Source organism: Kogia breviceps, chromosome 4 (genome assembly GCF_026419965.1).
Source record: "Kogia breviceps isolate mKogBre1 chromosome 4, mKogBre1 haplotype 1, whole genome shotgun sequence".
Taxonomy (NCBI): Eukaryota; Metazoa; Chordata; class Mammalia; order Artiodactyla; family Physeteridae; genus Kogia; species Kogia breviceps.
Window position 1 is genome coordinate 172,692,218 of NC_081313.1, and position 10,255 is coordinate 172,702,472.

The window sequence follows — 10,255 nt, forward strand, 5'->3', positions numbered from 1 at the left end:
GAACCCCAATTCTTGCATCTTCCATTTCTTAGAAAAGCACTAAAACCATTAACTAAGATATCTGTTCCTCATGAACAGCAACAACCTTCTACCAAGATGTGTGCCTGACTGCATGGACCCTTCTCCAAATCACATATATACTGATATCCCCACCTACTCTTTGGAGCAGTTCCTCAGAGCTGGGAGGCTATCTCCCAGGCTATATAGTCCTCAGTAAGTCTCCAAATAAAACACAGTTCTCACATTGTGGGTTTTTATTTCAGTCAACACTTTCTTTCCTACAAACCTTTTATAACTTCCTTTTTTTACCTTCAGATTTCCTTCTTTCTATGTCCCCAGGATAAAATTACTTTCTTTTCCCTTAAGAAAATGTATTTCCACTCCTTATACCTTTTTCTCCTTACAAAGATGTCTTCCTTATTAATTTTAGTAGTTTTAATTATATATATTAACTAGAATTCTTAATCTTTAAAAACCTTAATTTCTAGTATAAACTAAGAAGTGAACAATTATGAACTGCCTTTTTAAATAAATTTATTTTTTTTTAATTTTTATTTATTTTTGGCTATGTTAGGTCTTCATTGCTGTGTGCGGGCTCTTCTCTAGTTGCGGCAAGTGGGGGCTCCTCTTCATTGCGGTGCGCAGGCTTCTCATTGCAGTGGCTTCTCTTGTTGCAGAGCACGGGCTCTAGGCATGTGGGCTTCAGTAGTTGTGGCGCACAGGCTCAGTAGTTGTGGCTCGGACTTAGCTGCTCTGCGGCATGTGGGATCTTCCCAGACCAGGGCTCAAACCCGTGTCCTCTGCATTGGCAGGCAGATTCTTAACCACTGTGCCACCAGGAAGCCCGTGAACTGTATTTTACATTAGCACTCTGCAGACTGGCAAACTTATAAATACTATCTATCTATCTATCCATTTATTTTTGGCTGCGTTGGGTCTTCGTTGCTGCGCGCGGGCTTTCTCTAGTTGCGGCGAGCCAGGTCTACTCTTCGTTGTGGTGCATGGGTTTCTCCTTGTGGTGGCTTCTCTTGTTGTGGAGCACGGGCTCTAGGCATGTGGGCTTCAGTAGTTGTAGTGCACGGGCTCAGCAGTTGTGGCTCGCAGACTCCAGAGCGCAGGCTTAGTAGTTGTGGTGCATGGGCTTAGTTGCTCTGCGGCATGTGGGATCTTCCCGGACCAGGGCTCAAACCCGTGTCCTCTGCATTGGCAGGCAGATTCTTAACCACTGTGCCACCAGGGAAGCCCTATAAATACTATTTATGATTTCTAAAAACGTGCTTTTGTTAGAAAAATTTTGTGTGACACCAAACATTTTTATTAATAGTCCTAGATATCCTTAGTTTTTCTGTAAAAGGAAGTCTTTGTTCATTAATGTTTCAGTATCTTATTTTATTTGGGAATGACCTAGATATTTAATAAACTTCTGTCACTTAACTTAGCAAAATTCTAAGGTTTCAACTTACCAAAAATCTGGAGAAACCATTTTTAAGCAGACATATCATAAAACATATTATTTTAAAGAGTTCACCTAAAAGCTCTTACCCCATTTATATCTATTTATTTGTTCTCAACAATTACATTTAGATTACCCATAAAAACTTCATGAGACAGACAAAGTCAGTCATCTTCCCAAGCTATTTTTATTTTTGCTAATAAATTTTGTAACGGAGATAATATGATCTTATTTGACTTTTAGTAGACCTAGGTGTAATAAACCTAAGACATGTCTGTATTAGGTAAGCTAAGAAACTTAAACTTTAATATCAAATATTAATTTGAGTATTTCCTAGATCACATGAACTTGAGATTCATTTGGGTTAGTTTCTATTACACTTTAGAAATAATTTATATGTGCTTACTTTTAAGTCAACTAAATAGAGCTCTTTTTACAAATTAATTTTGATAATATCATCCAGAGGTAGAGACATATCACATCTATAATGTACAAATAGATATAACCAGGGATCTCATAGCTTTATTTTAAAACTTAGTTATGAATCAGGTATCACACTACAAAACTTACTAGTTTATAAATAATAGTCGAAACAAGTTAAGTATATCCACCCAGATGCTAAAGCTTTTTACTATTTGCCGAAAAGACTTTTAAGATTTGTATTTGTCCTTTATAAATTCTTGAGGCTGTGAATTAGATTTTAAGTGAGGGAGCCTTTCCAGCAGTTGGAGTTCAAAAAGGCCTCTTATTCCTTTTTATTTTTTCTCTGGTTTCAGGTTCTACCTCATTGAGTTAACTTGGCTCAGTCTCAGGTCATGGTGGGCTGTATTTACCTTTCTGATTTGTAGAGATTTCTGAGACAAAGAAAGTTGCTTTTCATTCCCCAAAGAACTGGGCTGCCACCTAAGTGATAGCCGAAGACTGATTTGACCAACTACATTTTCTTTAATTTGCTTTTTTTATCAGTGGGAAGATTTCCAATTAAACTGGAAATCAAAGGATTTCTGTGTTCTAGAACTTTAGGGTTCAATGGATCATGCCTTCAAAAGTTTGCACAATGGGCTTCCCTGGTGGCGCAGTGGTTGAGAGTCCGCCTGCCGATGCAGGGGACACGGGTTCGTGCCCCGGTCCGGGAAGATCCCACATGCCGCGGAGCGGCTGGGCCCGTGAGCCATGGCTGCTGAGCCTGCGCGTCCGGAGCCTGTGCTCCGCAACGGGAGAGGCCACAGCAGTGAGAGGCCCGTGTACCGCAAAAAAAAAAAAAAAAAAAGTTTGCACAAGGAATTTAACAAAGGCCCTCTTTCTGAGTGCGCAAGTCAAACCCAGAACAATTCATCCAAGGAGCAAAAAAAAATCTTCATTACTGCTTTTATTAGCCTCTGAATATTAGTCCCCAGTTTTTACCCTATACTTTATGGGTTCAGGCCCTATTGGTTTCCTTTAGTATATTTAATTAACATTGCCTGAGGCGCAGATGTATATGCCCTGTCTTATAATACCAGGCAGGGGAAGCATTTCCCAGTGAGACATAATGTCCATCCCCACAGTATAATCTGGCAAAAGAGATGTAACCATCTTATATAAAGCCTTTTCAAATACATCAGTTTTTATAAACTTTCACCTCAATTCTATCAACTCTTATACCTTTAACTTTAGCCTCTGTTAGGACCCCATCAACAAGTCTTGGTGTCACAAGGAGTCCCAGAAACCTTCCTTTTTATCCCCTGGCCATTTTATCCATTTCTATATAAAAGGCTTTAGGGTCTCTGTTACCCAGCAAGGGCTCGATGCCCGATGTACACAGAAGCCAAAACTACGGCACTGGCTTTTGAGAAAAGAAAATGCTTTATTATAAGGTTGACCAGCAAGGACAGACAGGAGGTAGGGCTCAAATATACCTCCCTGATCTGGGGTTTGGTCAAACTTTTATGAGTTAGGGGAAGACAGTCAGGTCGGTATGTAGAAGCACTCACAGGACAGGTTTCCACTGGAGGGCTTTAGAATTTGGCCATTTATGGTAAGGTATGGTAAAGCGACTTCAGCACTCTATCTCCCTGGACAACAGACCCTTCCCTTCTGAAAGGGTTCCAGCATTCAGGTTCCAGTCATTTATTGGTCCTTTGGTTCTATGCTTGGGGTGGGGGTGGGAAGGTCCTTTGGTTCTGGGTGTTACTTGAGGTCAAAATTTTCTCCTCTCCTCATGCTTTGGCTACGTGACTTGAGGTTTTGCGGTGTTGTCTCTGAAAAACAACTGAGTCTCTTGTTAGCAAGAGGATACGGCCAGTTTGGGCTGGTTTTGTGGTTACATCTCCAGTCAGGGGTGGAGTTAAGGAACCCAAGCCCTTTTGTTAATCTTTAACTTGATTAATTGTTTTAACTATTGCCCCAAGCAATTGCTGGTCAGGTATCTCAGTGTAATCTTTTTCCTCCAGTCTTTTAAATTTTTATAAACTGGGGTAAATAGAGCAGACCTTTTTGGGGTCCTTTAATGTTGGGGGGAGCTTACAGGGGACCCCTTTGGTCCATCCAACCTTAGGTAGGGTTGTATCAAAACCTTTCTTTTCATCTCATCAATGTCTGTTTTACTTATCCCATTTCTTTTTGTTTGTTTTTGTTTTTGCTTTACACGGGCCTCTCACTGTTGTGGCCTCTCCCATTGCGGAGCACAGGCTCCCTACGCGCAGGCTCAGAGGCCATGGCTCACCGGCCCAGCCACTCGGCGGTATGTGGGATCTCCCCAGACTGGGGCACGAACCCGTGTCCCCATTGGCAGGCAGACTCTCAACCACTGCGCCACCAGGAAAGCCCTACTTATCCCATTTCTTAATAACCATCTAAAGATTTCCATCCTGCTGTGATGAGCCCCTTTAAAATTTCCACCTTATTTAAAAGAAGTCTCTTTACTTTCCGCTCAGCTTCTTCCTATTCACTTGTTAATCAACCTAATTAACGTTAACGTAATTTTGTTTGTTTGTTTTTAAATATTTATTTTATTTGGCTGCATCAGGTCTTAGTTGTAGCACGCGGGATGTTTAGTTGCAGCATGCAAACTCTTAGTTGCGTCATGTGGGATATAGTTCCCTGATCTGGGATCGAAACTGGACCCTCTTCATTGGGAGCGCAGTCTTAGCCACTGGACCACCAGGGAAGTCATCCTAATGTTTTTATTAACATCAGTAAGACCTACTGAAGGGAAGCTGAGACCACAAGTAAGGTTTCTTAAACTGTTTTTTTGTTTTGTTTTGTTTTAAACTAAAGGAGTTTTTAAGGTTAGCTGTTTTGTTTGGGTTTTTTTGTATTCTCCTTTCAATTGGTGTTTCTATAGGTACCAATAAAACAGCTATTTATCATTGAGAGCACTCTAAACATTTACCAATTTAGTTTTTCCAATTTAAAGGATCCATTATGTGGCCACTTACATTAGTATCTTAATAGCAAGTCAAACTAATAAGATACAAAAGAGAGACTTCCCCACTGGTGCAGTGCTTGGGAATCTGCCTGCCAATGCAGGGGACACGGTTTGATCCCTGGTCTGGGAGGACCCCACATGTTGCAGAGCAACTAAGCCCATGCACCACAACTACTGAGCCTGCACTCTAGAGCCCACTAGCCATAACTACCGAAGGCCAAGAGCCACAACTACTGGAGCCCACACACTGCAATGAAGAGCAGCCCCCGCTCACCACAACTAGAGAAAGCCTGAGTGCAACAAAGACCCAAGGCAGCCAAAAAATAAATAATAATAAATTAATTTTTTAAAAAAGATGCAAGAGGTATCCCCACAAGAGAATGCAAAGGATGCAGCATTCACAAGATCCAGAAGTTTACGCCCAGGAATTCCCTGGTGGTCCAGTGGTTAGGACTCTGCACTCTCACTCCCTAGGGCCTGGGTTCGATCCCTGGTTGGGGAACTAAAATCTCACAAGCTGCATGGTGCAGCCAAAAAAAAAAACCATAAAGTTTACTCCCAAAAATAGTCTAAGAAAGTAAAGACCTTCATTGTCCTTCATTGTACACACAGATACAATGAAGGTTGAAATGAAAAAAGCCCCTTATGGAATGGGAACCCTTATGAAAAATTTCCGAGAGCTGGCACAGCCAGAGAGACTGCTCAGAATCGGAATCCCAGTCTATTCTACTGCACCTTATGTGTACCTTCTGGATGGCAGAGACCAAACTCTCAAAACACAGAACAAGACACCTAAGAAGATCAGGTAGAACATTTACATCGCAAAGGCACAAGGAGAGAAATGCAAGCTCCTGTTCCTTTAAGGTCAGAATTTTTAAAAGATGTTTTGTCAAGCCAGCTGTCTCTAAGGGCATATGCAAAAACTAATTTTGGAATGAGGCTTAAAAAGAACCCATGGGGCTTCCCTGGTGGTGCAGTGGTTAAGAATCCACCTGCCAACACAGGGGACACGGGTTCAAGCCCTGGTCTGGGAAGATCCCACATGCCGTGGGGCAACTAAGCCCGTGCGCCACAACTACTGAGCCTGCACTCTAGAGCCCGTGAGCCACAGCTACCGAAGCCCACGTGCCTAGAGCCCATGCTCCACAACAAGAGAAGCCGACTACTTCTCCCCCAGACTCTTTGGTAGTCTGTCAGCGGGAGAGCTTCGTGGCCGTCCCCTCGCCTCCTCCAGCCCCACAGAACCCTACAAGTCTCAGTCACGCGTGAGTGCATCTCCATCCACGTTGGCCAGGCTGGTGTCCAGATCGGCAGTGCCTGCTGGGAGCTCTACTGCCTGGAACACGGCATCCAGCCCAATGGCCAGATGCCAAGTGACAAGACTACTGGGGGAGGAGATGACTCCTTCAACACCTTCTTCAGTGAGACAGGCACCGGCAAACATGTGCCCAGAACAGTGTTTGTAGACCTGGAACCCACGGTCATTGATGAAGTTCGCACTGGCACCTACCGCCAGCTCTTCCACCCTGAGCAACTCATCACAGGCAAGGAAGATGCTGCCAATAACTATGCCCGAGGTCACTACACCATTGGCAAGGAGATCACTGACCTCGTCTTGGACCAAATTCGGAAACTGGCTGACCAGTGCACAGGTCTTCAGGGCTTCTTGGTTTTCCACAGCTTTCTTTGGTGGGGGAACTGGTTCCGGGTTCACCTCCCTCCTGATGGAACGTCTGTCTCTCTGTCGATTATGGCAAGAAGTCCAAGCTGGAGTTCTCCATTTACCCAGCCCCTCAGGTTTCCACAGCTGTAGTTGAGCCCTACAATTCCATCCTCACCACCCACACCACCCTGGAGCACTCTGATTGCGCCTTCATGGTAGACAATGAGGCCATCTATGACATCTGTCATAGAAACCTCGATATTGAGCGCCCAACATACACTAATCTTCACCGCCTTATTAGCCAGATTGTGTCCTCCATCACTGCTGCCCTGAGGTTTGACGGAACGCTGAATGTTGATCAGACAGAGTTCCAGACCAACCTGGTGCCCTATCCCCGCATCCATTTCCCTCTGGCCACATATGCCCGTTATCTCTGCTGAGAAAGCCTACCATGAACAGCTTACTGTAGCAGAGATCACCAATGCTTGCTTTGAGCCAGCCAACCAGACGGTGAAATGCGACCCTCGCCATGGTAAATACATGGCCTGCTGCCTGTTGTACCGTGGCGATGTGGTTCCCAAAGATGTCATTGCTGCCACTGCCACCAGCAAGACCAAGCGCAGCATCCAGTTTGTGGACTGGTGCCCCACTGGCTTCAAAGTTGGCATTAATTACCAGCCTCCCACTGCGGTACCTGGTGGAGACCTGACCAAAGTACAGCGAGCTGTGTGCATGCTGAGTAACACCACAGCCATCCTGGGCTCGCCTGGACCACAAGTTTGACCTGATGTACGCCAAACGTGCCTTTGTTCACTGGCACGGGGGTGAGGGCATGGAGGAAGGAGAGTTTTCTGAGGCCCGGGAGGACATGGCTGCCCTTGAGAAGGATTATGAGGAGGTTGGAGCCGAGAGTGCTAAGGGAGAAGAGGAGGGTGAAGAATATTAACCTGTCTGCTGTGATTTTACACTCTTGTCTTGGGACTGTCTTATTTGTGTTCTGTGGAGCTGCCCACTGTGGCCCTATCTTGTTAATAAAAGTGATATTTCTGTTTAAAAAAAAAAAAAAAAACAAGAGAAGCCACCGCAATGAGAAGCTCGTGCAACACAGCAAAGAGTAGCCCCGGCTCGATACAACTAAAGAAAACCCGCGTGCAGCAACGAAGACCTAATGCAGCCAAAAATAAATAAATAAATAAATTTATTTTTAAAAAAAGAACCCAAGGTTTCTCTAATTACCAATTAAGTAGTGTCACCTGCGAGTATAAGCGCTTTATGTATTGCACATGAACCTGGCTGGAGTATTAGTTGGAGGCTGGCAATCTGCTGCCTCTTTATTTTGTTTTGAAAAGTTTGTTTCCCATTCCAGGGTCAGTTTGTTGAGATAAAATCGCTAGTGATAATTGTGTGATAGGCTGATGTGCTCTTTGTGGGCTTAACTCATCTAAGGCGTCCCCCGAGAGTTATTCAGCTCTTTTACATGTCTTGGTCTCTCTCTCTCTGTCAGTCTAAAACTTCCATGGGCACTCACAGCACCAGATGGCCAAAACCTTTGTGTGGGTCCCCAGATGAGCAGCTTTTTAATTAATAAGTAGGTTTCCCTATGGGACCCATGCATGCTATGAGGACTTGCTTCCACCGTTCCCACAAGTTTCTCAGTTGCCTGAGAAAGACTTTGCTGGCCGGAAGGAGCTCTGTCCTTTTTTTCTTTCAATCTGAGAGCTCTCATGTAGTATTTTCACTTTTATTCTGACAAACTCTATTTAAGTAGCCACTTCAAGGGAAAATGACAGGCCAGTCTCCTACCTAATCACCTAGTCCAAAACCACTCAGTGTCTTCCAATTGTGTAAAATCTTCCCAGTGTCTCTCAACTGTGAGAAGAGGTAACCCAGGTACCTCTTCCTGAAACTAAGTTCAAGTAAAACCACTGCTCACAGCAAGGAGTTAATCCATCACTGAATCAACTTAGGATCATCAGCCAATAACGGGAGATCCAAGACCCAGGAGAGATTCGCCCAATCGTCTGGACTCATCAAGGAGGTGGAGGGGCACAAGGGGCCCCTGCTGGTACCAAGGCTCGGGATCCTCGCAGAGTTCAAGCGAACGAGAGAAGTCTGCTCTCGGTCCCTTCATGGCCACTAAAACCATGGACTGAAAGAAAAACATACAACATAAAAGTTGTAAGTTTAAGTTTTATTCGGGGACCTTACTGAGGACTATAGCCCAGGAGACAGCCTCTCAGTATATATGAGGTTTTTTTTTTTTTTTTGGTTGTGCCGAGTCTTAGTTGCGGCATGTGGGATCCTGCACACAGGATCTTTTAGTTGCAGCATGCAGACTCTTAGTGTGGCATGCATGAGGGATCTAGTTCCCCGACCAGGGATCGAACCTGGGCCCCCTGCATTGGGAGTGTGGAGTCTTAGCCACTGGACCACCAGGGAAGTTCCTATATGAATTTTTTTGCTGGAAAAAACATGTAGCCAAACATAAAGAGATTACTGCTAATCACAAAGAACAGACATCTCAAGTTACTGATTTTTGTGCTTTCCTATGCATGAGAAGATGTAAGAATCTAGCGTCACTGAAAATTTCTCTTAGATATGCATCTTAACTATCTCAGGGCCAGTACATCCAAAGCACAGAATTGTTCCCTGTTTTTTTTCCATCCTGAATTCCCTTCAGGGTGCACTGTTGGTGAGCGACTGCAGTGGCTAATGGCTTGACCCTTGTAGAGCTGGAATGGCCAGCAATATTTTTTTTCTTTACAGCCCTTTGTAATTTACATTGGGCCACATTAACTAACTGGGGAGTAACGCGTGTGTGCGATTCCACGTCAAGACAATTTGTAAGTGCCAAAGACTTAATTTAACTTATGAGGGAATTCCCTGGCGGTCCAGTGGTTAAGACTCGGGCTTTCACTGTCATGAACCCGGCTTCGATCCCTGGTCAGGGAACTAAGATCCCACAAGCTGTATGGTGCAGCCAAAAAAATAAAATAAAATAAAAATTTAATTTATGACTCACTGGTTCAGTGTCCCTGGCTCAATGAGGGACATTTTAGGATAATGGGTGCTAGGACCATAAGGAAGTTAGGCAAGACAATAGCTCTCATGCTTAAGGCAAAAACATACCTATTGGCCCTCTATGTTATATTCAGTAACTGTCCTATGATTATCGGGAGTACCTTGATTAAATTTAGTGCGACTCCCAGATATAACTATAATTTGAGACCTTGTATTAATTAATTGCATAAAGGTTTGTGAATTAGTGCAGTACAGCAGATGGTAAAGTTAATTTAAAAACCATGTTGTAGGGGCTTCCCTGGTGGCGCAGTGGTTTAGAGTCCGCCTGCCGATGCAGGGGACACGGGTTTGTGCCCCGATCCGGGAAGATCCCACATGCCGCGGAGCGGCTGGGCCCGTGAGCCATGGCCTCTGAACCTGTCCGTCCAGAGCCTGTGCTCCGCAACGGGAGAAGCCACAACAGTGAGAGGCCTGTGTACCGAAAAAAAAAAAAAAAAAAAACATGTTGTAGAGGCCTGAAAGCCAAGCAGCACCTCTTTACCTTTTCTGTTGTACAAATTCTTTTAGAATATTTCAGATTTCCTATTGGGTCAAATTGTGGACCTCTGTTTTAGTATTTTTCCTTTTTTTCCTCCCTCTCTTCCTTCCCTATTCTGTTTTCTTCACCACTGGAAATGCTTCGGTGGAGGGGGGTGACCTCTCTACCCTG

At 44.2% G+C, this 10,255-nt stretch overlaps 1 pseudogene; it reads left to right on the plus strand.

Moving 5' to 3' along the window:
* Positions 1 to 6,132: 6,132 nt before the first annotated feature.
* Positions 6,133 to 7,477, plus strand: LOC131756049 (tubulin alpha-1C chain pseudogene; annotated as a pseudogene).
* The last annotated feature ends 2,778 nt before the right edge of the window (positions 7,478 to 10,255 follow it).